Raw genomic sequence first — 23,248 nt, 5'->3', positions numbered from 1 at the left:
CTGGCAGTTGCTCTTTCAAGGGTGGGGTCTGTTCTGAAGTTGATGGAGTGGATGCCCTGAGGGTTAGGCTTATGCTAGCTCTGTTCACTTTTTGTATCTTCTGGAGAATCTGCCCCAAAGGAGGGGAGTGCTGTAGTAAATGGGGTGCATGTGCTTACAGAGATTGGATAGATAGATAGATATCCTATCTATCTATATAGGATAGATATATTGGATAGACAGATAGATAGCCTGTGTGGCTGTGACTCCACTCAGATGTAGCAATAAGGTTGTGTCTTTTCTCTTGTGATCATCCTACCTCTAGTGCAAGGCAGTGGTGTGGAGTGGGCAGGGCCAGAGCATTCCTTCGGCTAGCATTAGGGATCATGGCATTGTGGTTGCAGGAACTGAAGTGGCTGCTTCTGTGACACTGTTTGCGTAAGTTCCAACAATGGAAAGTGCTACTCGATCTGGAACACACCCCAAGTCCAGGGGCCATCACTGTGTCCCTAAATTGAGTCTTTTGCCAAGAACTGACTGCCTTAAATCCAGTACCAAGCCATGGCATGGAGTGAGTGGGGCAAGGGTTCACTCAGCTCAGATTCAGGAGCTCCGTGAGGAGGTATCCACCTCTCTTCACTGCTGATGGAAAGCCCATGCCAGGACCTGTGCATGAGTGGAGTCTAGGCTTCTCTGGCCTTTCTAACTGTCTCAGCAGTTTTCTGAGTAGCCAAGTGGGCTTGTCTCCTGTGCACAGACTCCTGGACTGGGATATTCAGTCTGTGGCTTGACCTGCTCACTGCCCAGGGTGAGTGTCTGCCTATGTAATTTTCCTTTTTCTTAGCCCCCTTCTAGGGGCATAGGTCCCAACCCGATGCTTTTCTTCCAATCCTACCCAGTGATGTGGGAACCTTTCTTGCAGCCTTGGTTGTACAGTTCTGCCCGTTTCCAATTAGTCTTCTATGAGACATGTTTTCGATATGTTTGTGAAAGAAGATGAAATTCATGTCATCTTACTCAGCCAACTTGGGCCTCAACTTGACCTTTTTTCATAACCTGAAACAGTACCACATCTGACATCTAGATTTCAAACCCCATTCTCTATAAGGCATCTCCCCCTCCAGATCACTTATTCTAGTACCTCTATTACTAAACTATTGTAACCCATGAAAGGTTTGATTGCATTGACTCTGTTCCCTTTTCCCCATTTATCAGCCTTCTCCTATATTCATTTCCTACCTTTTCAGCTTATATTCTATTGTCTATGAAGTGATTTACTACATCCCAAGGGCTCTCTTGTCTACTCTTTCATACTAACAAACAGAAACTGAATGTGTTGAAGCCAGTTTTCCACTCTTTCTTAGTGAAAAATCACAAAATGGGACAAGTAGTTCCACTTTAAGTTTATGATCCCAGACTTCTCACTCGACATTGCTGTGTAACAACACTGCTGGATAATGTCATCATTTCTCACTTTCTGAAGTGACTATTTCATATTTTTTCTCTCTCTCCTGAAATCAGATTCTCTTTCTCCCTCACTGCTTGTCATACCCTCTCAGTATCTTTTCCTGGTGCCTAAAATGTATAGATGTGAGAGTTGGACTGTGAAGAAGGCTGAGCGCTGAAGAAATGATGCTTTTGAACTGTGGTGTTGGAGAAGACTCCTGAGAGTCCCTTGGACTGCAAGGAGATCCAACCAGTCCATTCTGAAGGAGATCAGTCCTGAGTGTTCTTTGGAAGGAATGATGCTAAAGCTGAAACTCCAGTACTTTGGCCACCTCATGCAAAGAGTTGACTCATTGGAAAAGACTCTGATGCTGGGAGGGATTGGGGGCAGGAGGAGAAGGGGACAACAGAGGATGAGGTGGCGGGATGGCATCACTGACTCGATGGATGTGAGTCTCAGTGAACTCCGGGAGTTGGTGATGGACAGGGAGGCCTGGCGTGCTGCAATTCATGGGGTCACAAAGAGTCAGACATGACTGAGCGACTGAACTGAACTGAATCCTATACCCAGACAACCATTGGTTCCTAGAATCTGAGAGATGGTTTCATTTTAGAACTTCTGTGCTTAGTTTTCCTTCAGCCTAGAGAGTTCTTCCCCTAATGTTGCCAAGGCTAAGTAGTTCTCTCTACAGTTGCTTCATTATGATAATCATCTTTTCATTGGAGGGTTTCTTTCACTTCCTCCAACCATCTTAACTACAACCAGCTCTTTACTTTCAGTTCCTATAGTACAATCTCAAACTAAACTAGGGAGTTTCAATAGTTTACCTTTTTGTTTATTCCAAGAGCACCTTTGTCATTTTTCCAACCCTGGTAAATAATAATTTCTCAGTGCATAAACATTGAGATAATTAATGAGTTATTGGAATTATTGGCATACAGATTTGGAAGTGTCTTAAGAGGACATTACATACAATTATTTGAGTTAACAAATGATATGGAATCTCAGGTCAATTGACAGTCATAGGCTACATCACTGGAGGTGGGAGAAGAACTCAGCTGGCTTTCTATAGTGATAAATCCTCTGATTAAGATATAATAACTCCTGTCTAATCTGGAGCCCTCAATTCTATCAGAGTTAGCCTCTGGCTATGAACTTGGCAAATCAGATGTTAACTTCTCAATGTAGGTGATTTATGCTTTCATTAAGAAAAAAAGTAAAACAAACAGAAACAAACAAACAAAAAACCCATAAAACTTCCTATCTGAGGCAATAGTGATATTATCACTTTAACTTTTTCTAAATACACTTTTTCTCCTCCCTGTTTCTGAGGCCAAACTCTGGACTAAGGAGAAACTGGAAGTAGCTCTTCCTAAGCACAGAGATAGCATTTGGGTAGGGGTGGCAGAGTACTGCAATTTCCTTTCTTCCTAGCTTTATATATGCATTCAGAAACTTAAACTCTGAACATTATTTTGAATGGTATATTAATTTTCTAAATTGCTTTCATGCACAATTACCACAAACTTTATGCCTTAAAATAGGACAAATTTATTATCTTATACTTCTTTAGGTCAGAAGTCTGGTGTGAGACTCACTGGGCTAAAACCAAGGTGTTAGAACTGCTTTCTGTTCTGAGGGCCCTAGGGAAGATCGTTTTCCATCTTCTGAAGGTGGAGTGCATGCCTTGACTTCTGGCCACCTTCTTCCATCCTCAAAGCAACAGCAGACAGAGTCCTCAAGACTTTAACTACTCTTGCCTCTTCCTTATTTTCCCATCATTCTCAGACCACAGCCTGGAAAAGGTCTTTACTTTAAGGAACTCATGGGATGACTTTGAGTCTACCTGGCTAAACAAGGCAACCTCCCCACCTCAAGGTCTATAACCTAGACCACATCTGCCGAGTCCCATTTGCCATGGAAGGTAACTCATATTATCAGGCTCCAAGGAGTAGGACATGAACATCTTTGGGTGGGGGGTGGGGGTATTATTCTACCATAGAAGGAGTTGAAAGGTAGGGTGGAGACTAGTATATTCTCTACATGTAAAGCTTTATAATTAGATTTGTGATCAGAATAATATGTTCTAGATAAAGTATTTTAAATCTTTATAGGGATAGAGGCAACAAGCAATAGGAGATGAACTCATCTCAGCTCTTCAGGGTTGCACTAAATACTTATCTTTGATGTAAGAACTACACCCATAAGCCTACCCATATACCTAACTTGGGTGTCCTTTAATCTTTAAATGTACCTTACATACTGAAAGTGGAAATCAACTCACCTTGCCAACAAACACCAAGTTTATGTATTCCTCCACACATTTGGGGTTAAAGAGGAAAAGGACATCAAGTACTGTTATCTTAAAGTTAAAGAAGGAAAGTATATATCCACAAATCATTGAATGTAGGAGCAAGAAGTAATTGTTATAAAGTACTTGTTTCTCTCAGTAGGATGAAAGATATGGTCTCTGTGGAGGAGTAAAAAGACATGAGATTAACTAGAAAAGATAAAAGAATATGATTCTAAGAGAAGTTTGTATGTGTATGTGTGTGAGAGAGAGATCTATTTTGTACATTTCATATAACTAGCTAATGGCAGAAATGGGGAAAAGAAGAAAGCATATACATGTGCTGTAGGTACTACACATTTTCTGCTCTAAGAATATGAATCTTTAAAGTTATCGACCATCCACCTAACCACTACCTGACTTAGCACAAGTAAATGTCTCTCTAGTGATTAATTAAAATAATTAAACGGTTAATTACAGAGTAAGTGGGAAATGAAACTTGTATTAAAACTACAAGGCTAAACAGTATAGTAATTGCTGAAGTACTGAAGGCATCAAGTTTAATTACCCTTTTATGTTGAGGAATACTTATTTTCCAAGTGATGGGGTGAATGATCTTCATTCCTACTCAATTATGCCTTTAAGTTGATTCAGGGCAGGCTTTCACACCTTCCAAGAAAGTATCTTCAGAAAAGTCCTCATCAAAGGGAATCATTACCCTGAGAGGAAGAGGTTCTTTTCAGATGTAGCTGAATATGGAAATTCTACTAAATGCACAAGTTGGCATGTGAAGAGCTTCTGGAATCCTATCTGGAGTAGGGGCATAAAAGACTATTCCTCTACTCCATGTGAGCACTGATATTAGGATTAATTTGACCTACGATTGATCCAGATGTGCAGGTCATTCTGATTAGCTTGTGAAAGGAAGTTGGAAAAAGTTTGACAGATTTGCAAAATAATATTGATGCTGATTATAGACTGTTAGCTTGTTCTATTAGTCCTAACTGCTAAAGACTCTTACAGAGTTTTATCTGCTGAGCAGTATGATGATCACAGGAACTAGGAGGGTCAAAGCATTCCATCCCTTAAACTCCCATCCAACAACGCTCAAGAGTTCATCCTGAGATGTAGGGGTGCTGTTATTGCACCCCTCTCCTGTATTCATGCCTGCAATGCTGTGAGGCCACTAAGGGCCAGCTCCATGCACACTTGTGATTTCTTTCTCTGTGTCCCTCCTCATCCTTCATTATTTTTCATTGATTTCATGGTGTGGGGAGGGGCATATTCTGTGTATAGAGAGTCAGATTGATACATGTGCAAAAATATGCATAGGAAATGTACAGTTTAAAAGAAAAACAGAGTAATAGCATCTCACAGAAATATTCAATGAATATTTAATTCAAAGTCTAGGGTGTTGATGAAGGACTTCAGCCCAGAATAGTCAGAAAGGTTTTAAAAGGGGAAAATTTTGAAGGATGAATGGAATTTGGGGGGGAAATCAGAAGGGTCACATAGTTCCATTAGGTGTATCTGACTAGACAAAATTTTTGATCTTGGAAGGTTTAATTTTGAGTACTTTAAGACTGCACTCATCTCACACGCTAGTAAAGTAGTGCTCAAAATTCTCCAAGCCAGGCTTCAGCAATACATGAACCGTGAACTTCCAGATGTTCAAGCTGGTTTTAGTAAAGTTAGAGGAACCAGAGATCAAATTGCCAACATCCGCTGGATCATCGAAAAAGCAAGAGAGTTCCAGAAAAACATCTATTTCTGCTTTATTAACTATACCAAAGCCTTTCACTGTGTGGATCACAATAAACTGTGGAAAATTCTGAAAGAGATGGGAATACCAGACCACCTGATCTGCCTCTTGAGAAATTTGTATGCAGGTCAGGAAGCAACAGTTAGAACTGGACATGGAACAACAGACTGGTTCCAAATAGGAAAAGGAGTATGTCAAGGCTGTATATTGTTACCCTGCTTATTTAACTTATATGCAGAGTACATCATGAGAAATGCTGGGCTGGAAGAAGCACAAGCTGGAATCAAGATTGCCAGGAGAAATATCAATAACCTCAGATATGCAGATGATACCACTCCTATGGCAGAAAGTGAAGAAGAACTAAGAAGCCTCTTGATGAAAGTGAAAGAGGAGAGATAAAAAGTTGGCTCAAAGTTCAACATTCAGAAAACGAAGATCATGGCATCCGGTCCCATCACTTCATGGGAAATAGATGGGGAAACAGTGGAAACAGTGTCAGACTTTATTTTTGGGGGCTCCAAAATCACTGCAGATGGTGATTACAGCCATGAAATTAAAAGACGCTTACTCCTTGGAAGGAAAGTTATAACCAACCTAGATAGCATATTGAAAAGCAGAGACGTTACTTTGCCAATGAAGGTCCGTCTAGTCAAGGCTATGGTTTTTCCAGTCGTCGTGTATGGATGTGAGAGTTGGACTGTGAAGAAGGCTGAGTGCTGAAGAATTGATGCTTTTGAACTGTGGTGTTGGAGAAGACTCTTGAGAGTCCCTTGGACTGCAAGGAGATCCAACCAGTCCATTCTAAAGGGGATCAGTCCTTGGTGTTCATTGGAAGGACTGATGTTGAAGCTGAAACTCCAATACTTTGGCCACCTCTTGCAAAGAGTTGACTCATTGGAAAAGACTCTGATGCTGGGAGGGATTGGGGGCAGGAGGAGAAGGGGATGACAGAGGATGAGATGGCTGGATGGCATCACCGACTCTATGGACATGAGTCTGAGTGAACTCCAGGAGTTGGTGATGGACAGGGAGGCCTGGCGTGGTGCAATTCATGGGGTTGCAAAGAGTCGGAGACGACTGAGCGACTGAACTGAATTGAACTTTAAGACAAGGAGATTCCAGAATTAATATTTAACACACACTAACAAACTGAGTAACTGTTATACTGCCCATCCCCAGCAATATGTCCTCTTTCAACTGCACAACATTTGTACATGTCTTTATCTTCTCTAGGGAGGGAATTTTACTACATAAAAGACCCCTGAGATGTTCCCTCATTTGTAATGGAATCAGCAATGCTCTTGATGTGAGTAGTATTTCAACCTCAATTTCAGAGAACCCTGACAGCTTTCATTATTATTGCTTCTTATAGCGTGATGTATTGCAAATTTATACTCATTAGGATGTCCCCAATATTACAGAGGAGTAGTCTAAAGAGTTATAGTATACACAGTATTTGTCTTTTTAAACTGTCATGTATAAAAATTCTTTTTCTTGATGGTGAATGGCTGGCATAAGCAATATAGAGGCTCTTTATTTTTTCAAATGGTGCTGAGTCTAAAAATCTGAAAAACACTGGAAAATCAGCATTTCTATCATTTATGTGGATTTTTGATTCTCACTGTATTTCACAGGGCTACCCCATAAGTCATGGCTCTTTTTTTTTTTTTAATAGAACAAAAGGATCAGAAGATAGAAAATACAGTTGAGCCTTGTCTGGCTAGTAATTTAAGAGCTCTCAAGATTCATAGTGAAATATTGAAAAGCGTGAGCAGAGTGACCTGATCAGAGTTGTGCTTTATTTGCTACAGCTAATATGGTCATGCCAGATTTAAAATGACTTGAACAAAAAAATATATGCTGGATCAGAAATACCCTTTTGGAAGCTAATTCACTGATTTTATTCAGAGGTAATAGGATTTGGACTGTGGTGTTGCATGCAGTCAGGTATGAACCAGAATTTGGGAAGGAGGTGACTAGATGGTGGGAAGAAAATAGAAGCTGAGAACTCTAAGTCAGAATGACTATAATATTATGATGCCATGATTACAATTAAGGAGGTTAGCATCTTAATTAGTTGCTGCATCTAAAACAAACTTTTTTCCATCTGTACTCTGTCCCCAACCCCATGACAGTATTAAGTAATGGAGCCCATGAGAAATGGCAGTGGTATAGTGTTTCAGGAGATGCAAATTCCCCCAGCTCCCACAGCAGTCAAAGGCTGTCTGTTTACAGGTCTTCTGCATCCTAAGATGAAATCCCACCTCCATCTACTTCCAGTCATTATATGATCTCTGAACAGGAGTTGGAAGAAGGTGCTACTGGAGGGCTGGAGACATTACTCTGGCTACTTTGAAATGCCAGCATCTGCCAGGTGAATGCCTGTCTACCTTTATGGCTGGTACAGGCCAATCCTTTCTGAACTAAGGGACAGGAAAAGAAATGCAAACTCTCTTCCACTTCCTGGTGCCCACACCAGGCCTGTTTCTAGCAGAAACCTCATGTGTGGTCCCCACTGGTTTTTATAAATCTAGTATCACCGCCTTATAAGGAATGAAATTCCTGCCACACAACCGATCAAAGTAGTTCTACTTCTGTGTCTCACTATGATCTTCAACTTCTGTTTTCTAGGTACTTCTTAGGGATTTTATTGAGAAATGTAACAGCCTAAGGCAGGAACTGTTAAAATAAATGGCAGTTGGTTAAGACAGGAGATGTCACAGGTAGAAAACTAGTATATGTAAAGCTTAAGTAAATGCCCAAATATACCTTAGGCTTACTAAATCATGTGACTGACTCATTCATTAAAATAAAATTGATTTTTTCATACCAATTCTAGTTATAAGGAGGTCATAATAAATCTTATTGTATGGCGATTAAGGATAAAAATCTTAATGTTAACTTACTTAAAAGTTCTCTCTTTGGGACCTCAATATACTTTGAAGCCATTGGCTATCCAGTTTATAAAAAGTCTTTACGAAGAAAACTAAGAAACATACTCTCCTCAGTTACTTTACTATAAATTTTGAATTCTCTTAAATAGATTCTCAATTCCTTTATTCAATCATTTATTAAAAATATATTAAGCATTGCATGGACTTATTCTCAAATTATAAGAAAAGCAGAAACACAAATAAGCTATATTAAAATACATGATAAATGCAGTAAGAACAGGAGAGCATATCTCTACTCTCAAAAGATGAGCCAAAGAAGACTGCAGGCAGGACAGATGTCCCAAAGGGCTGTGGCAGGCTGGCAGGAAGCAACACTGTGTACAAAGGAAAATCCAAATAGCTGGGGGCTGGCACATTTTAAAATGTCAAGCAGGGTATAACACAGTTAGCTTTGCAGTTGAAGTAGAATAGAAGGTAAGTGGTCTGGAAGGAAAAAAAAAAAAAAAAAGGAATCTAAAGAAAACCTGGAAGTTAACTATAGATGGGAATAAACTATGATTATATGACTCACAGACATGACAGCCAAAACTCAGGGAAAATATAGTAAAGATGGAGAAAAACACTGCGTTATAGAACATTTTAAGAGATAAACAATCAGGAGGTCTTGGACAGGATAGTTGATTGAACACTGAAAAGGAGACATCAGAATGCTCATAATGGAAACCCAGGAGGACTGAAGAGAGTAGCATGTGAAGAATAAATAAGCAAGGTGTCCTGGAAATCAGGCAACAGAGAGTTCTGGGAGTGAGTAATTAACTGGTCCAGTATATAATGTAGCAGAGAGTGCCATGAGTTAAGAGCTAAACAATTTTCATTTGATCTGGGCATAAAAATGGCAAAATTTAAATCCAGCATTTCTGTTAAAGTAGTGAAGACAGCAGGTTTCAGCTGATCAGGAAATGAAAACTGAAACACAAATTTAGGGCTATGTTTTTATGGAACTGGGTGTGTAGGACCAGTGAATCAGTAGGGGTAACTGGAGTGGCGTACTGACCAGTTTATGGGAAGACAGATGGGAAGCTGAAGCAAATCAGTTTAGACATGGATAATCAGAAACCTCTATATCTGCATCATAGTAGAGAAGAGACTTCACTGGATTTAATTTTATGTCCTTAGAGTTAAAACATCCATTTCGGAATGTAGTGTCTTAAGAGTTGAGAATAGTGCCCCTTCTCCATCTTGAGACGCAAGCGAGAAGCTGAAGATTTTAATGCCATCAAAAAACATTTATTGCTTGAGGTATGGTTCTTTTTTCTGATAAAATCTATGTAATTTTTGTAGTTCCTTTTATGTCTTTCTGCCAACAGGTACAGAGTTAAATATGCCAAATTATAGAAAATACAGATTAACCCTGACAGTGTATCTTCTTTCTTTCCTTCTTGATTTATCTTCTGTTCCAGATTTATTAAGATGTTTTGTGGTAAGTGATTATACTTTTTAAAGAAGCGGGATAAACAGGTACCAAATGATGCAGATGGTACAGTGTCTGCCCTTGATGTCAGGATGCAGGTTAAAGTAGCTTTTTGAAGGAGCTTGTACACATGGATACAAAATCCAACATTAAGTTACAAAAACATCCTGAGCTCTTCTCTTAGTTTCAATTCTTGTGTTCAACTCCGAGATATCTAACAAGGTTTATTTTTCAGTCTGAATTTCTCCACTGGAAAATTTTGATAATTTTTTTTTAAAGTAGGTAATGACCTTGTCTTTGTGCCTAATTGTGCATAATTACCCAAACACTGGAATACCTTCCAAAGCATATATTAATATGAATTGAGAAATTGTAACAATGGAGTTACAAATGACTTTGAAAATATTTTGATCAAAATCGAAAGGTAAGTAATGGCAGTCATTCTACTGAACAACAGAGTGAGTATTAGAATCAATGCATCTGTTAGCCAGTATTTGAAATTAAAAGGGAATGCGTAATTCATCATTCCCTGGTTATAATTCAGTCAGTCAATTCAATGCTGACCTATAGAGAACCTTACCTTGCCTTTCACACTTTTAATGTTAAATGTTGGCCATTTGGAATAAATTTGATTTAGGTAACCTTTAGTGGAGTGCAGGTACATGGATGCCATAAATGTCAAGAAAAGAATAAAGCTCTGTCTCTTCATGCAGACATATAACACAGAATAAAACTGTCGTTGGTACACCTTTGATAGTCATGGAAAATCTGCTTATCTTCAGAGTCATCAACTGAGAAAAGCATCATCAAGAAAGGTAATATAAGTAGAAATTAAAATGAACCAATATTAACCAGAGAGGGCAGAAGTATCGTATTAATCACCTCTGTATCTTCAACAGCATCTAGTGTAATGCCTTAAATTTTTGGCACTCAGCAAATGTGTCTTGAATCAATGGCATTTTAAGTTATTCAATTGTAGGTTGTTGTTGTTGTTTAGTCACTGAGTTGTGTCCAACTCTTTGTGATCCTGTGTACTATAGCCCACCAGACCCCTCTGTCCATAGGATTTTCCAGGCAAGAATATTAGAGAGGATTGCCATTTCCTTCTCAGGGAATCTTCCCAACCCAGTGACCGTACCCAAGTCTCCTGCAATGGCAGGCAGATTCTTTACAACTGAAGCCCTTAATTGCAGGTATTCCCATTAATTGCATATCCCCTAAGATATATATTTCTCTGTTAGGTCTCATGGTCATGATGTAAAGAATAAAAGAATAAATAATTTATAAACAAATAATTCCTGATATTATTTTAATTAGAAGCTGGTTTTTATTTATTCTAAGCTCCAAACTCCTTGCTATGGATTGAATATTTTTGTCTCTCTCCTCTTTGGTTGAAACCCTACCCTCTGAATGTGATTGCTCCAAGAGGTGGGCCTTTGGGAAGTAATTAGGATTTGATGAGGTCATGAGGGAGGAGCCCATAGAAAATTCACAAAGCTCTTGCTTCCTCTCTCTGCATTCCAGCACATGCAGATATAAGCAGTCAGCTGTCAACAAGCTGCAAGAGGCCCTTACAAGAATTAGATCAGGCTGGCCCCCTGCTCTCAGACTTCCAGACTCCAGAACTGTAAGAAGTAAGTTTCTGTTATTTATAAGCCACCCAGTCTTTGGTTTTTCTGTTACAGCAGCTCAAATAGAAAAGGTATTTTATATATCACACATCACATACACAGTTGGAGAATACAGAGACTAAGGAAATTTTTCATGATACTTGTAACCAAACCAACCAGCCACATGATTTAAGCTTCAAAGGAAAAAAAAAAAAATAAATAAAATAGGAGAAAATACCCTGTACCATTTATCACTAAATTTATCACTTTTTGGTTATTTGTGTATTTGAACCTGAGTAAGTTCTCTGATTTGATTTCCTTTGCAGGAATCCTTGCTCATTGATTCTGTAAGATTTCCTTTTTATGAAACTAGAACTTAATATTTAAGCAAAGACTTGTGATTCAATAGTAGAGATTTAGCCACTCCAAGTCTATTAGTTTCCCTAGGCCAAAATGGTTTCATTAGAGTTGTACAGATGAACAGGAAAAAAAAAAAAAAGACTGGAATCCAAATTTCCATATATATTCAGAAAAGTAACACATTTATTTTCTTTTTACTAGTTTCTCACAACCATTATGAATTACACATTTGAGATTACTTAAAAGAGTAAAAATAATCACACTTGATTAAAAATGACTTGCATTGTTTAATCTGAGATTGATACACTGATTTTATCATATAAAGGTACTGATTTACCTTATTGTTGCTATAACCAGTCACCATAACACATTATCACATACGATGTAGAATACTGATTATAGTGCTGCTTTTCCCTCACTGGAGTCATATTTACAGAAGACGAACAAAGGGAATTGGAGAAGGCAATGGCAACCCACTCCAGTACTCTTGCCTGGGACATCCCATGGGCAGAGGAGCCTGGTGGGCTGCAATCCATGGGGCTGCGAAGAGTCGGACACGACTGAGCGACTTCACTTTGACTTTTCACTTTCATGCGTTGGAGAAGGAAGTGGCAACCCACTCCAGTGTTCTTGCCTGGAGAATCCCAGGGACGGGGGAGCCTGGTGGGCTGCCGTCTATGGGGTCGCACAGAGTCGGACACGACTGAAGTGACTTAGCAGCAGCAACAAAGTGAATTAGGGTTGGTGGCTCAGATGGTAAAGAATGGCAACCCACTCCAGTATTCTTGCCTGGAGAAACCCCATGGACAGAGGAGACTGGTGGGCTATAGTCCATGGGGTCTCAAAGAGTCAGACATAACTGAGCAACTAAGCACAGCACAACACAGGAAACAAACTAAATTTCTAGCTTATAATGCCTTGCGTTTGGCTTGTAACAATCTGTTGAAAAGAAGACAAATGCATTGATATGATTTTCTCATTAGCAATTAAGGAAAAGAAAACACACTACTTTCTAAAACTTTAGGTAGAGAATGTACATTTTCTTCCTAATATTACAGTAACTGGAAAAGGTTCAAAATAAAACTCCAATATAAAATACTAAAATCTAAAAAATAAATAAATAAATAAAATACTAAAATCTTTCAAATCCTCACATGAATTTCGTTCACTTTCAGAAAGAGCATGAAACTTCTCAGCCATTTTAGAAAAGAACTTAAACATAAACTTCATCATATGCGTTAACTGTAAATACTTACTCATACCAAAGCCCATTTAGGAGAAAATTAGGCAATTAGTAACTACTCTTATGTCTGAATTGATTAGAAACAAATCCATATTTACCATAGCAACTTCTTCGATTTCAAAACACATGATATTGATATTATTTTAAAAGCTTTGTATAACTCCTATCTTTTCAATTGCCTATATCTGACATGACACAGAGATGACATTTAAACATACCTTTAAATCTAGTTATGCATATATTTTGTAGTTTGCCGTCAGTGTTACAACTGAACGAGCGAATCAACAGACTAAAAGTGATTACAAATGTTAAAGAAAATCAACTCCATTTAAAAAACCTACTCCATGATAAAAAGTCCATCATTTAATATGGGAGGTAGACTATTATACCATCTTTCTCAGAATCCTGACAAACAATATTGAGATTCTAAAGTGTAAAAGCATAAAAAATATGGGGAGGAAAAAAGTAATGATACCAACCATTAGTAACAATCAAAGACATATGGATGAGAAAGGTTGAGAGACAAAAAAACAAAAACAAAAAAAAACAAAAAACAAAAAAAACAATTTCCGTAAGATCCAAATAAGAAAATGAAGAGGGGGGAAAAAGCAGTCTTACAGTGGGATTTGATTCCAGATATAATATTTAAATACTACTATTACATTTGTTTAAAACTTGGGCAAGCCATTTTTCTATTGGATACTAATTCTCTTAGTTTTGAATTAAGGATGGTGGGATTTATCAACAGCTTTTAACAAGGGGTCCATATTGGAATCTCTTATGGAGTTTTTCAATAATATGTATGTTGGCACTCAACTTTGCTCAGTCTCCTTGGAACAGCTAAGTCAAATCACTGTCAAGCAAAATTCAGTTTTTCACTGGCAAGCGTCTTGGATAATGAGATTAGGAATATAAGGAAATTATTTTCTTAAGGAAAGAAAATTATTCTGAAAATAACAAATTTTGTTATCAAGTCTTAGGTTTCATTTGAAAGCTTTACAGAAGCATAGGGTGCCAGTCTGGAGACTTGAACAGAGCAAAACATCATGGAAGGACCAATCTCAGCCAAAATTTTATAGTGACCCTTCATTCTGAAGAGTAAAATTAAGTTAGAATCCACAAGTAGAAGAGAATATGGCTTAAACCTTTCGTGACATCAATTTTCTTATATTTAGGATAAAGAGTATTGACTAAGCAGACTTAAATTTTATCTCCAAGGCTAAGTACCTATTTGCTTAAATATTCCATTTATGTAAATCTTTGTTGTCATTTTGTTGCTTAATGGCTCAGTCATGTCTAACCCTTTTGCACCCCTTGGACTGTATGCAGCCAGGCTCCTCTCTCCATGGGATTTCCCAGGCAAGAATACTGGAGTGGGTTGCCATTTCCTTCTCCAAGGGCTCGTCCCAACCCAGGGATCGAACCTGCAGGCGGATTCTTTACCAGTGAGCCATTTACTTAAACATTATTTAAAATGTTACATTCACTTAAATATTCTTCATCATCACATTTAACTATATTTTACAGTAAAGTATAAAATCAACTGTTATTTCATTAAGGAGTTTTTTTTTTAACTCTTCAGAACGCTTTTATTAGGGTTTGAGTTATACGCAGTAAGGTGCATACATTAGAAATGTACAACTCAACGAGTCTTCACTTTGTGCCCATCCATCTAACCCTCATCTAGATCCATTCACAGGGTAATTCCAGCCCTCCGGAAGTTTCCCTCTTCAAAGACAACCATTATCCTTATTTCTATCACAACAGATGAATTTTGTCTGTTCTGGAATTTCATAAACATGCAGTCACCTGGTATCTAGTCTTTTTTGTTTTCTGTCTGGCATCTGTCACTCATCTGCTTTTGGAGATTTATCCTTTGTGCACACAGCAGTATTCCTGAACTCTTTTTTTAGATTACAAATTTAAAGAGTCATGAGTGATCAATGGCTGTTGGTATGTAGTTTGGTAGTATTCTGTTCTTTTAAAAAATAACCACATGTTCTTAAAATAAAAGCACATTTAAATAGGAAACATGTATTCATGGAAATCCTTTTTAACCAGATTTGGAACCGAACTTAACTACTTGTTTTAACCACCATAAAACAAGGTTCTGTTTACCTGAGGATAGGCCTGGTGTTTGGAAATAAATAAGCAGTCTCTACTGGACCTGCTTTGTAAACTTGGTCCTATTAAATAATGACAACTGAAACAAGAGGCTTTCAAAATAGGAGAAACAGTTACAAATAGCCCCCGCCCCCCTTTGTTTTCTAACTTACCAAACTTTGAAAACAAGCTTTCTTTCAATTATGCCTTTGCTTTTTCAACATGAACATGCAAAGATCACTTGAGAATAAAATATTGCATTTATCTGTGGAATAGTTCAGGCCTAAACAGCAGTATGTAAAGCTCTGATAGCAAAAAAAAAAAAAAAAAAAGTCAGTATGTCTGCCTCCAGTTGTGGAGGGATTTACGACAGAGCAGATTTTCATTTTCTCGAGTTTCAAAATGCATCTTACTTTCATAAATTCAACCTTGTACAACTGAATGTCTGAGTCAAAAAGCTAAAACAATTTTGTTAGAAAAGAAAATGGGAAAAGGGTCGAGGGGTAAGTTCCACACTCTGTTCTTCTAGATAAGATGTCCAATTTAGAAATCATACAAGCTTATATATTTTCAAAGTAGGATGTCTGTTTCCATCATTAAGGTTACATAAAGAGAGAATACATTTGAACAGTAAGTAACGACAATTCTGGAGAGGTATAGAAATAAAGGACTGTCTTCCAATATCAAAGTGATTTCTCTAACACAAAGCAGTTAATGACTGTGCTTTGTTCAATGTGGCTTAATCTGTATAACTCTTGAACATGTTCTGATAAAAGACTTTTCTTGATTAAACATTGATATTGGACATACTCATTGACAGAAGTTTCTTCAACACCTAACTTCAAAGTAATCTCTTTGACACCACAGAAGATGCAATCTATCGCCTGCCTTAGAGAAAGTTACAATTTAATTACAGTGATGAAAAAGTCATAAAAAAATTTTGTGGCAAGATGAGATCTAAATAGTTGTATGCAAGAATAAAGGAGTTTTGCATAACATGAGAGTTCTTCCCCAGCTGCAGGAGATTAATAAATGTTTTGGAAGACAAAAGTCTAAGTAAGTTAGTGTTGACAAAAAAAAGGTAATAAGAAAATCTGTTAGAGTGTGTGTGTGTGTGTGTGTGTGTGTGTGTATTTAATTTTAATACCACAGAATAAGACTCTAAAAGGATATGCTACATATTACTATACAGTGGGCCCTGTGTATGCATGGGTTCTGTATGCACGGATTCCACCAACCACAGATACGGGAGGCTGGCCCTACTCCACCATTTTATTAAGAGTCTGAGCATCTGTGGATATTGGTATCTATGGGGGTTCTAGAATCAATTTATCATAGACACAGAGGATAACTATTATTTTACCTAGTTTGATAGATGAGTTTCAGAATATTTTTTTCCCCAGACATTTCAAGGAGAAGACTATTAAACGATTTCTTTCTTTTTACACTGAACATAGTAGTCCATTTCTTTTTACTTTTCAGGATGGAAGGGAGGGAAGACCCCTCCCTTCTGGCTCTTGCCCCTCTCAGCTGTACTAGCATACTGTGCCTCAGCTGTCTTGGTTCTCACAGAGAAGACCCCAGGGGGGAATAGCTATACAGCCTGAGTTTAGTTTTCCTGGCTCTCCTTCACCCCTCCCTAGTTCTCACAACAAAGGTTTGTGCTGTGTGGTCTGGTTTAGAGTATCGCGAGTATGCCATCACCGTGAGAAAAGCAGACCTCAGAAATTCACTGATCCCAGGATGAGATGCACATGGAAGGGACTTGAACCCAATCCCAGCTTGCGAAAACATCTGAGTGAGGAGAGTGAGTCCCTGCTGTTATAAAGTTTCTGTGTTTGTATAGCAGGGTTAGAGTGAAACATTGTTATTAATGCATTTGTTTAAGTCAGACTGTTGGGTGGCTTTTCTAAGAGTCTGACAAGTTTCATGCTTACTTAGATCAGCTTACATACATGAAGCAACATTACAGATATCTGTGCTTTGAGACTTGCTACAACTGCATAATGATTTGAGGGTGCTTTTAACTGTTACATCCAATCCCAAATTTGAGATGCCATGTGACCCACTGACAGGTGGAGATAGAGAAAAGTAAAGTGGACAGTAAATATGTATAACTATCACAACCAAACTTTTCCTGCATAATTATAGATGATATTTTCAATTGCTAAAGTTACACCTGTCTACACTCATGTGTTAAAACATGGAGAGAGACTGGCTTGCTTTTGCCATCGATGATGGATTGACTAATTATTCACAGATCAGAAGCAAGAACAGTCATTAGCTTATGAAGAGAAAGTGAGCTTTTTCTCTTATTTTGTCCTAGATAACATTATTCATCAGTTAAAGACAATTATTTTCCTTTACTAAGTGAGCTCTGCAGATAATCTACAGATTAAAATTTAAGCAGTGATAAATGGATGCACATAAACACTAAGCTACATAAGAATAAAGATGGGCCATTCTCTAGATTAGCTGTAAATGGGTGTCTCCACATGCTCAGAGTAGAACATGGATAAACTTTAGGAAGAAATGGGGAAACATTTGTTAGTATACAAAAAAAGCACGAAGAAATTACCAAAGAGACAAGACAGACTAGACACTGTGCATGGTTCTTGTTGTTTTTAAATAGAAAGATATTCCAGGCATACTACATGCTTTGGTCAAAAAAGGGGCAAATCCAAGTCCCTGTTGTGTGATAATCCAAGGGTTACAATATAACACAAACCCTGTCTGTGCTTTCATCTTTTGCTGTGGAGCAAGAGAGATGATCACAGTAGACAACTTATACCAAAGGAAAATACCATTCTTGATGAAAAGGATTAAAGGTTAATTAAATAAAACTTGTTAAGTTCTTTTGGGGACTTCCCAGGTGGCTCAGTGGTAAAGAATCTGCCTGCCAATGCATGAGATGCAAAAGACATGGGTTCGATCCCTGGATTAGGAAGATCCCCAGAGGAGGAAATGACAACCCACTCCAGTATTCTTGACTGGAGATTCCATGGACACGGGAGCTCAGCAGGCGACAGTCCATGGGGAAGCAAAGAGTTGGAAATGACTGAACACACATACAGAAGGTTTTCGTGGGATAAGATCTACATGATAGTGTATAAGGAAAATTCTGGAATGGAGCACTTTACAGGAAGAGAATTCAATTTTATGTAAAGCAGAAATAACATCTTCAAACTAAGGACAGGAGAGCTAACTAAATAAGGAGGTCTGCAGCCATCCAGTAAAGATGCCAGCATTTACTCAGAGAGCACGAAGTAGGCTGCATAAGCTTTTCTTCTCTTCCACTGGACTAGAAACAAAACAACTTGAACTGAGACACTCAGAAAAATCCCTCCTAGGGATAAATGCTGGGTAGATCCCAGAAATATCCGACACACTGGAGTTGAGTTTCTACTATGTGCCAGGCACTGCACTCCACCCCAAGTGCAAAACGATAGACTTACATAAGTTACATATGCATAACCATAGACATTTTTGTATGTACCTATGTGCGCCAAGGAAAGGCAGCTTAACAAAATTACTCAGGACATAAAGCACCCTCCCAGAAGGATTACATATCCTTACCCTTCATACCAACGTACCAGGAGAAGAATCTACAGTCTCCTACTTCTGCATAATGCAATTTGAGTTGGGGTGTCCAAGTAGCACTTCCAACACAACATGTCTTAAGCTACAATCCTCCTCATCTCTGTCTTCTGTATTTTGTATCTCTGTTATCAATATCACTCAAGTTACCTGTATCTTAAATCAGGGAACCCTCATCACCTCCCCTTTTCTTGCTTACCACACATCCAACTGGTCACCAAATCCTTTACATTTTTTCTGCTCACTATGTCACTATACTGTCCCCTTCTCACCATTTCTACTGCTGCTAATAGCAAAAAATGATGTGATTTTCAAAGCTTTTGAATGGTTTCCTAGTACTTTCAGGAGAGAAGCCAACTTTCTCTACACAGAGGCAAAACTTTTCACAGTCACTTCTCTACTTATGAACAGATGCAATGCTTACTTCTTTCTTCTCCTCCTAGGCTTCTGAGTACCAAAGCATCACTGGGAATTTGTGTATTCTGAGCTCACTAAAACCTTTATCTTTCCTCCTGCCCACACTGTTATGTGTACCATTTTTTTGTTTAAGCATTAATAATAAAAAAATAAATATCTCAAACCTCCAGTTTACCCCACCAACCCCCCTTAAGACTTGGTTGCTTTTTTTAAATGTATACTTATAGTACTTAATGTACAATATTATAATTTTATATCTTGTTTATTAAATTATGAACACTTTCAGGGTTTTAAAATCTCCATTTTCCGGTGATGAGCACACTGTTAAAGGGTCCATAGACAAGAAATGAAGCTACACACATACACAGAAAGGAAATATAAACAGATGGAACCAGTTGGGGTTGAGATGGAGAAGAATCTGACCTCCAACAAACCCTGAGTCTCATTATATGTTGATTTTACTACATGAGCACATTAAATGACACATCTCCCATTGGCCAAGACCAGATATTAAGGGCCAAAATAGGATAAAAAGGAGGTGGGCACGAAAAAGCCCGCTCCTTCCCTGATGGACTAATGCATATGCCACCACCCCCCCATCATTATTAGCCTCCCTCCTCCTCCCTTGTCTTTACTCTTTAAAATTAAATCACTCTCACCAGAAATGGGCAAGGAGTTAATGTGAACTTACTTCCCTACTATACATTTCTCCATCCTTTGGCCACTGAATAAAGCTTTTGCTGTGTTGACCTCAGTTATTCACCCACTGGAAGAAAAAGGAAAAAGAACCCTGCCCTGCCAAGGTAGAGACCCTCAGCCAGGTTAGGGCATGAGCAGTGTCCATACGATCAAGTTCAGTAATAATACCTGGGTCAATCATATTGTATAAATGAATGAATAAGTATAAATATATCTGTAGATCATGTACTGATTCTGATCTTTAGAAAATATAGTTATGGCTGAAAAAGATGGTATACTGTTCTTTGTTCATATATTTATATTAAATATATAAATGTTTATGTATTTACATATTTAAAATAAGATTGATAAATGTAATCAACATTGAAGAATGAGTGTAATCAATTATATGTCTTAAAAGTTTTCTTAAAAAGCTTAGCCAAATTACACAATATTTGAGCACCACAGATAAATAGGTATATCTGACTTTCTAAACGTTCTCTTTCTTTAGTTTTACCTTATTCTAGGCCCCTCATCTCTTGTAGAAATTTGAATAACTTGCACACCTTTAAAAAACTGGTGACATAAGTTAAATCCTCCTCAAAAAAAATCACACTTCTGAAATGCAAATTATCATGTAATCATTTGACAATATAATTATTTTACTTACATAGTTCTAAGAGCTACACACAGAATAAGATCAAAGTTCCCTAAGAGGGCACACAATACTTCCAAATTGAATACTGTAAGACATTTCTGCTTCTCTTCAGTATTGTTCCTGTGCTCCAAACACCCCTAAACTTCCTTGAAGGATCATGTAACTTTGTACCAGGCAAAGGCTGTTTTCTTATCTTGTCGAGACCCCCTGCTCAAGTTTGAACCCTGACTTCCCACTGTGTCTCAGGTCCCCCCAAGGAAGCAGGTATACTGCAGTTTGTATGCAAACAATCTATATGCATATTTAATAGAATTTGCAACACTACATTATACTTTTTTGTTTGAAATCTGTTTCCTCCTTTAGCGGATAAACTTACTGCTTTGATAACCTGTTTTATTTCTCTTTATATCTTCTAAGTGCATTTCTTGGTTCATGGTCCCCAGGAGATGCTCCACAGGACAGAATTCATTCCAGCAATGAGAGGAAGGAAGAATGACAGATATTGAAAACTCCGCCTTTGCAGCTTTTGCTATAGGTTTAGGTATTGCTGATGCTTTTTAATGCTGAAGAAAAATCACCCTGAGACACAAATATCTACATTTTAAGCTGTGCTAATGCTTCCATTAAACCACCACTTTATGTCCCATCTTATTCGCAACTAATGAATAGGTTAATTGTCCTGAATCTCAGGTCAGCAGAATAAGATGTGATTTAACTGAGCAGTATGAAAAGTGGTTTCTTTTCATAAACGAATGCAGCCCAAGGTCCTGTTGTGCATATAATCCATGATACGGAAATAAACCCTCTGAAGAACTATTAGCATAAATAGCATTATTAGGGATGAGCTGAACTTCATTTTTTTCAGCTATCGCTCAAAATGGATTTATAAAAACATAAAAGGTCTTTTGAGCTTGGTGGAAACTTATTCCATTAGAAGCTGATGTGGTTATTATTGGATGTTTCCATATGACTATCTTCCAGAGGCCCATGAAATTTTAATTTACTTGAAAATGCAGAGTTATTTGTTTTGACATTTTTAATCACTTTTCCATTTAAAAGCTAAAGATAAGAAACTGCTGGGGAAAGTTATAAAAAAAAGTGTCAGTATGAACACAAAGAAATGAGAGATTTGTAAATAAAACTTCACATTATTAAAATGTCGTTTAGTTGTAGTGTTTTTATTACTTTTTTAGAACATGAAAACCATATAAACTGTTTTTGTTATTGCTGATTTAACGTGACATTATTAACGTACTTAAAAAAATCAATATAGTGTCCCACTACATGGCCACTAATTGAATTACTGATAATGAAAACATAAATATGTAATGTAAAAATCTGAATAGAAGTTTAATAATTTATTATGCCTTTTCTGATAAATACAGGCATTTATATTTGGTGGTGTACAAGGTATCTGAAACTCACTCACACTATTTATTTGTTTACCTGTCTAGCCAAGTGCATTAAACATGTATATCTGTGTCTGGTGTGAGACTAGACTCCTGGGAAACAATGTGGAAACAGGATGTGGAATCCTGATTCTCAAAGAGCTTATGTTAGTAATAAACAAGAAACAAAAATGGAAGGAAAGCAATCACACTTAAAAAACAATAAAGGTGATAAAGAACCATACTGCAAAGCTACAGTAATCAAAATATCATGGTACTTGTACAAAAACAGACATATAGATCAAAGGAACAGAACAGAGAACTGGTAAATAAACCCTTCCATGTACGGTTAATCTACAACAAAGGAGGCAAGAATATACAATGGAGAAAAGAGAGTCTCTTCAATAAATGGCACTGGGACAACTGAACACTTACGTGTAAAACAATAAGAGTAGAACATTCCTTTATACCATATGCAAAAATAAAATCAAAATGGCTCAAAGATATAAATGTAAGACCTGACCACCATAAAAGTCTAGAAGAAAACATGGGCAGAACACTCTTTGACATAAATCATAGCAATAGTATTTTGGATCTTTCTCTTAAGACAAAGGAAATAAAAGCACAGGTAAGCAAATGAGATTTAACCTAAAAGCTTTTGCACCACAAAGGAAACCATACACAAAATGACAAGACCACCTATGGGATGGAAGGAAATATTTGTAGATGATATGACCAACAAGGGGTTAATATCAAAAATTAAGACAAAACGCGTATAACTCAACAACAGAAAAAAAAAATAATAACACCACCAACAAAGAACCCAAGAAATGGTCAGAAGACCTGAAGAGATATTTCCTTAAAGAGCTAATACAGATGGGTCAACAGGCACACACAGCTGCTCACTCAGCATCACTAATGATCAGGGACATGCAGATGAAAACCACCGTGACCAGCATGTTAGTGGGACATTATATTGATTTTTAAGTATATTAATAATGTCACATTAAATAAGCAATAACAAAAATGGTTTATATGCTTTTCATGTTCTAAAGAAGTAAAGAAAAAACACTGCCACTAAAAGGCAACTTAATAATGTAAAGCATTATCTGAAGTATTATCTCAGACCTGTCAGAAAGGCTATTGTCAAAACGTCTACAAACAACAAATGCTGGCAGTGGTGTGGAGAAAAGGAAGCCCTGCACACTCTTGGTGGAAATGTAAGCTGGTGGAGCCACTATGAACACAGTACAGAATTTTCCTCAAAACGCTGAAACTAGAACTACCGTGTAATCCAGCAATTCCACTCCTGGCTATATACTCAGAAAAAATGAAAACACTAATTCAAAAA

General features: G+C 37.7%; 1 protein-coding gene and 1 long non-coding RNA gene across 2 annotated transcripts in view; one reads left to right on the top strand and one right to left on the bottom strand.

Moving 5' to 3' along the window:
- LOC129659637 (uncharacterized) overlaps positions 1–21,089 on the top strand; it is an 83,279-nt gene extending 62,190 nt beyond the window's left edge. Inside the window, exons 2-4 of the long non-coding RNA XR_008718165.1 lie at positions 10,626–10,658; positions 11,368–11,477; positions 20,953–21,089. This is a non-coding gene — a long non-coding RNA (uncharacterized LOC129659637). The remainder of the gene's footprint in view (positions 1–10,625; positions 10,659–11,367; positions 11,478–20,952) is intronic.
- Positions 1–23,248, bottom strand: part of LOC129658456 (contactin-associated protein-like 2) — an 836,688-nt gene that overhangs the window by 241,150 nt on the left and 572,290 nt on the right. The window lies entirely within an intron of this gene.

Source organism: Bubalus kerabau, chromosome 8 (assembly GCF_029407905.1).
Source record: "Bubalus kerabau isolate K-KA32 ecotype Philippines breed swamp buffalo chromosome 8, PCC_UOA_SB_1v2, whole genome shotgun sequence".
Taxonomy (NCBI): domain Eukaryota; kingdom Metazoa; phylum Chordata; class Mammalia; order Artiodactyla; family Bovidae; genus Bubalus; species Bubalus kerabau.
This window is presented reverse-complemented; position numbering and strand designations above follow the sequence as displayed.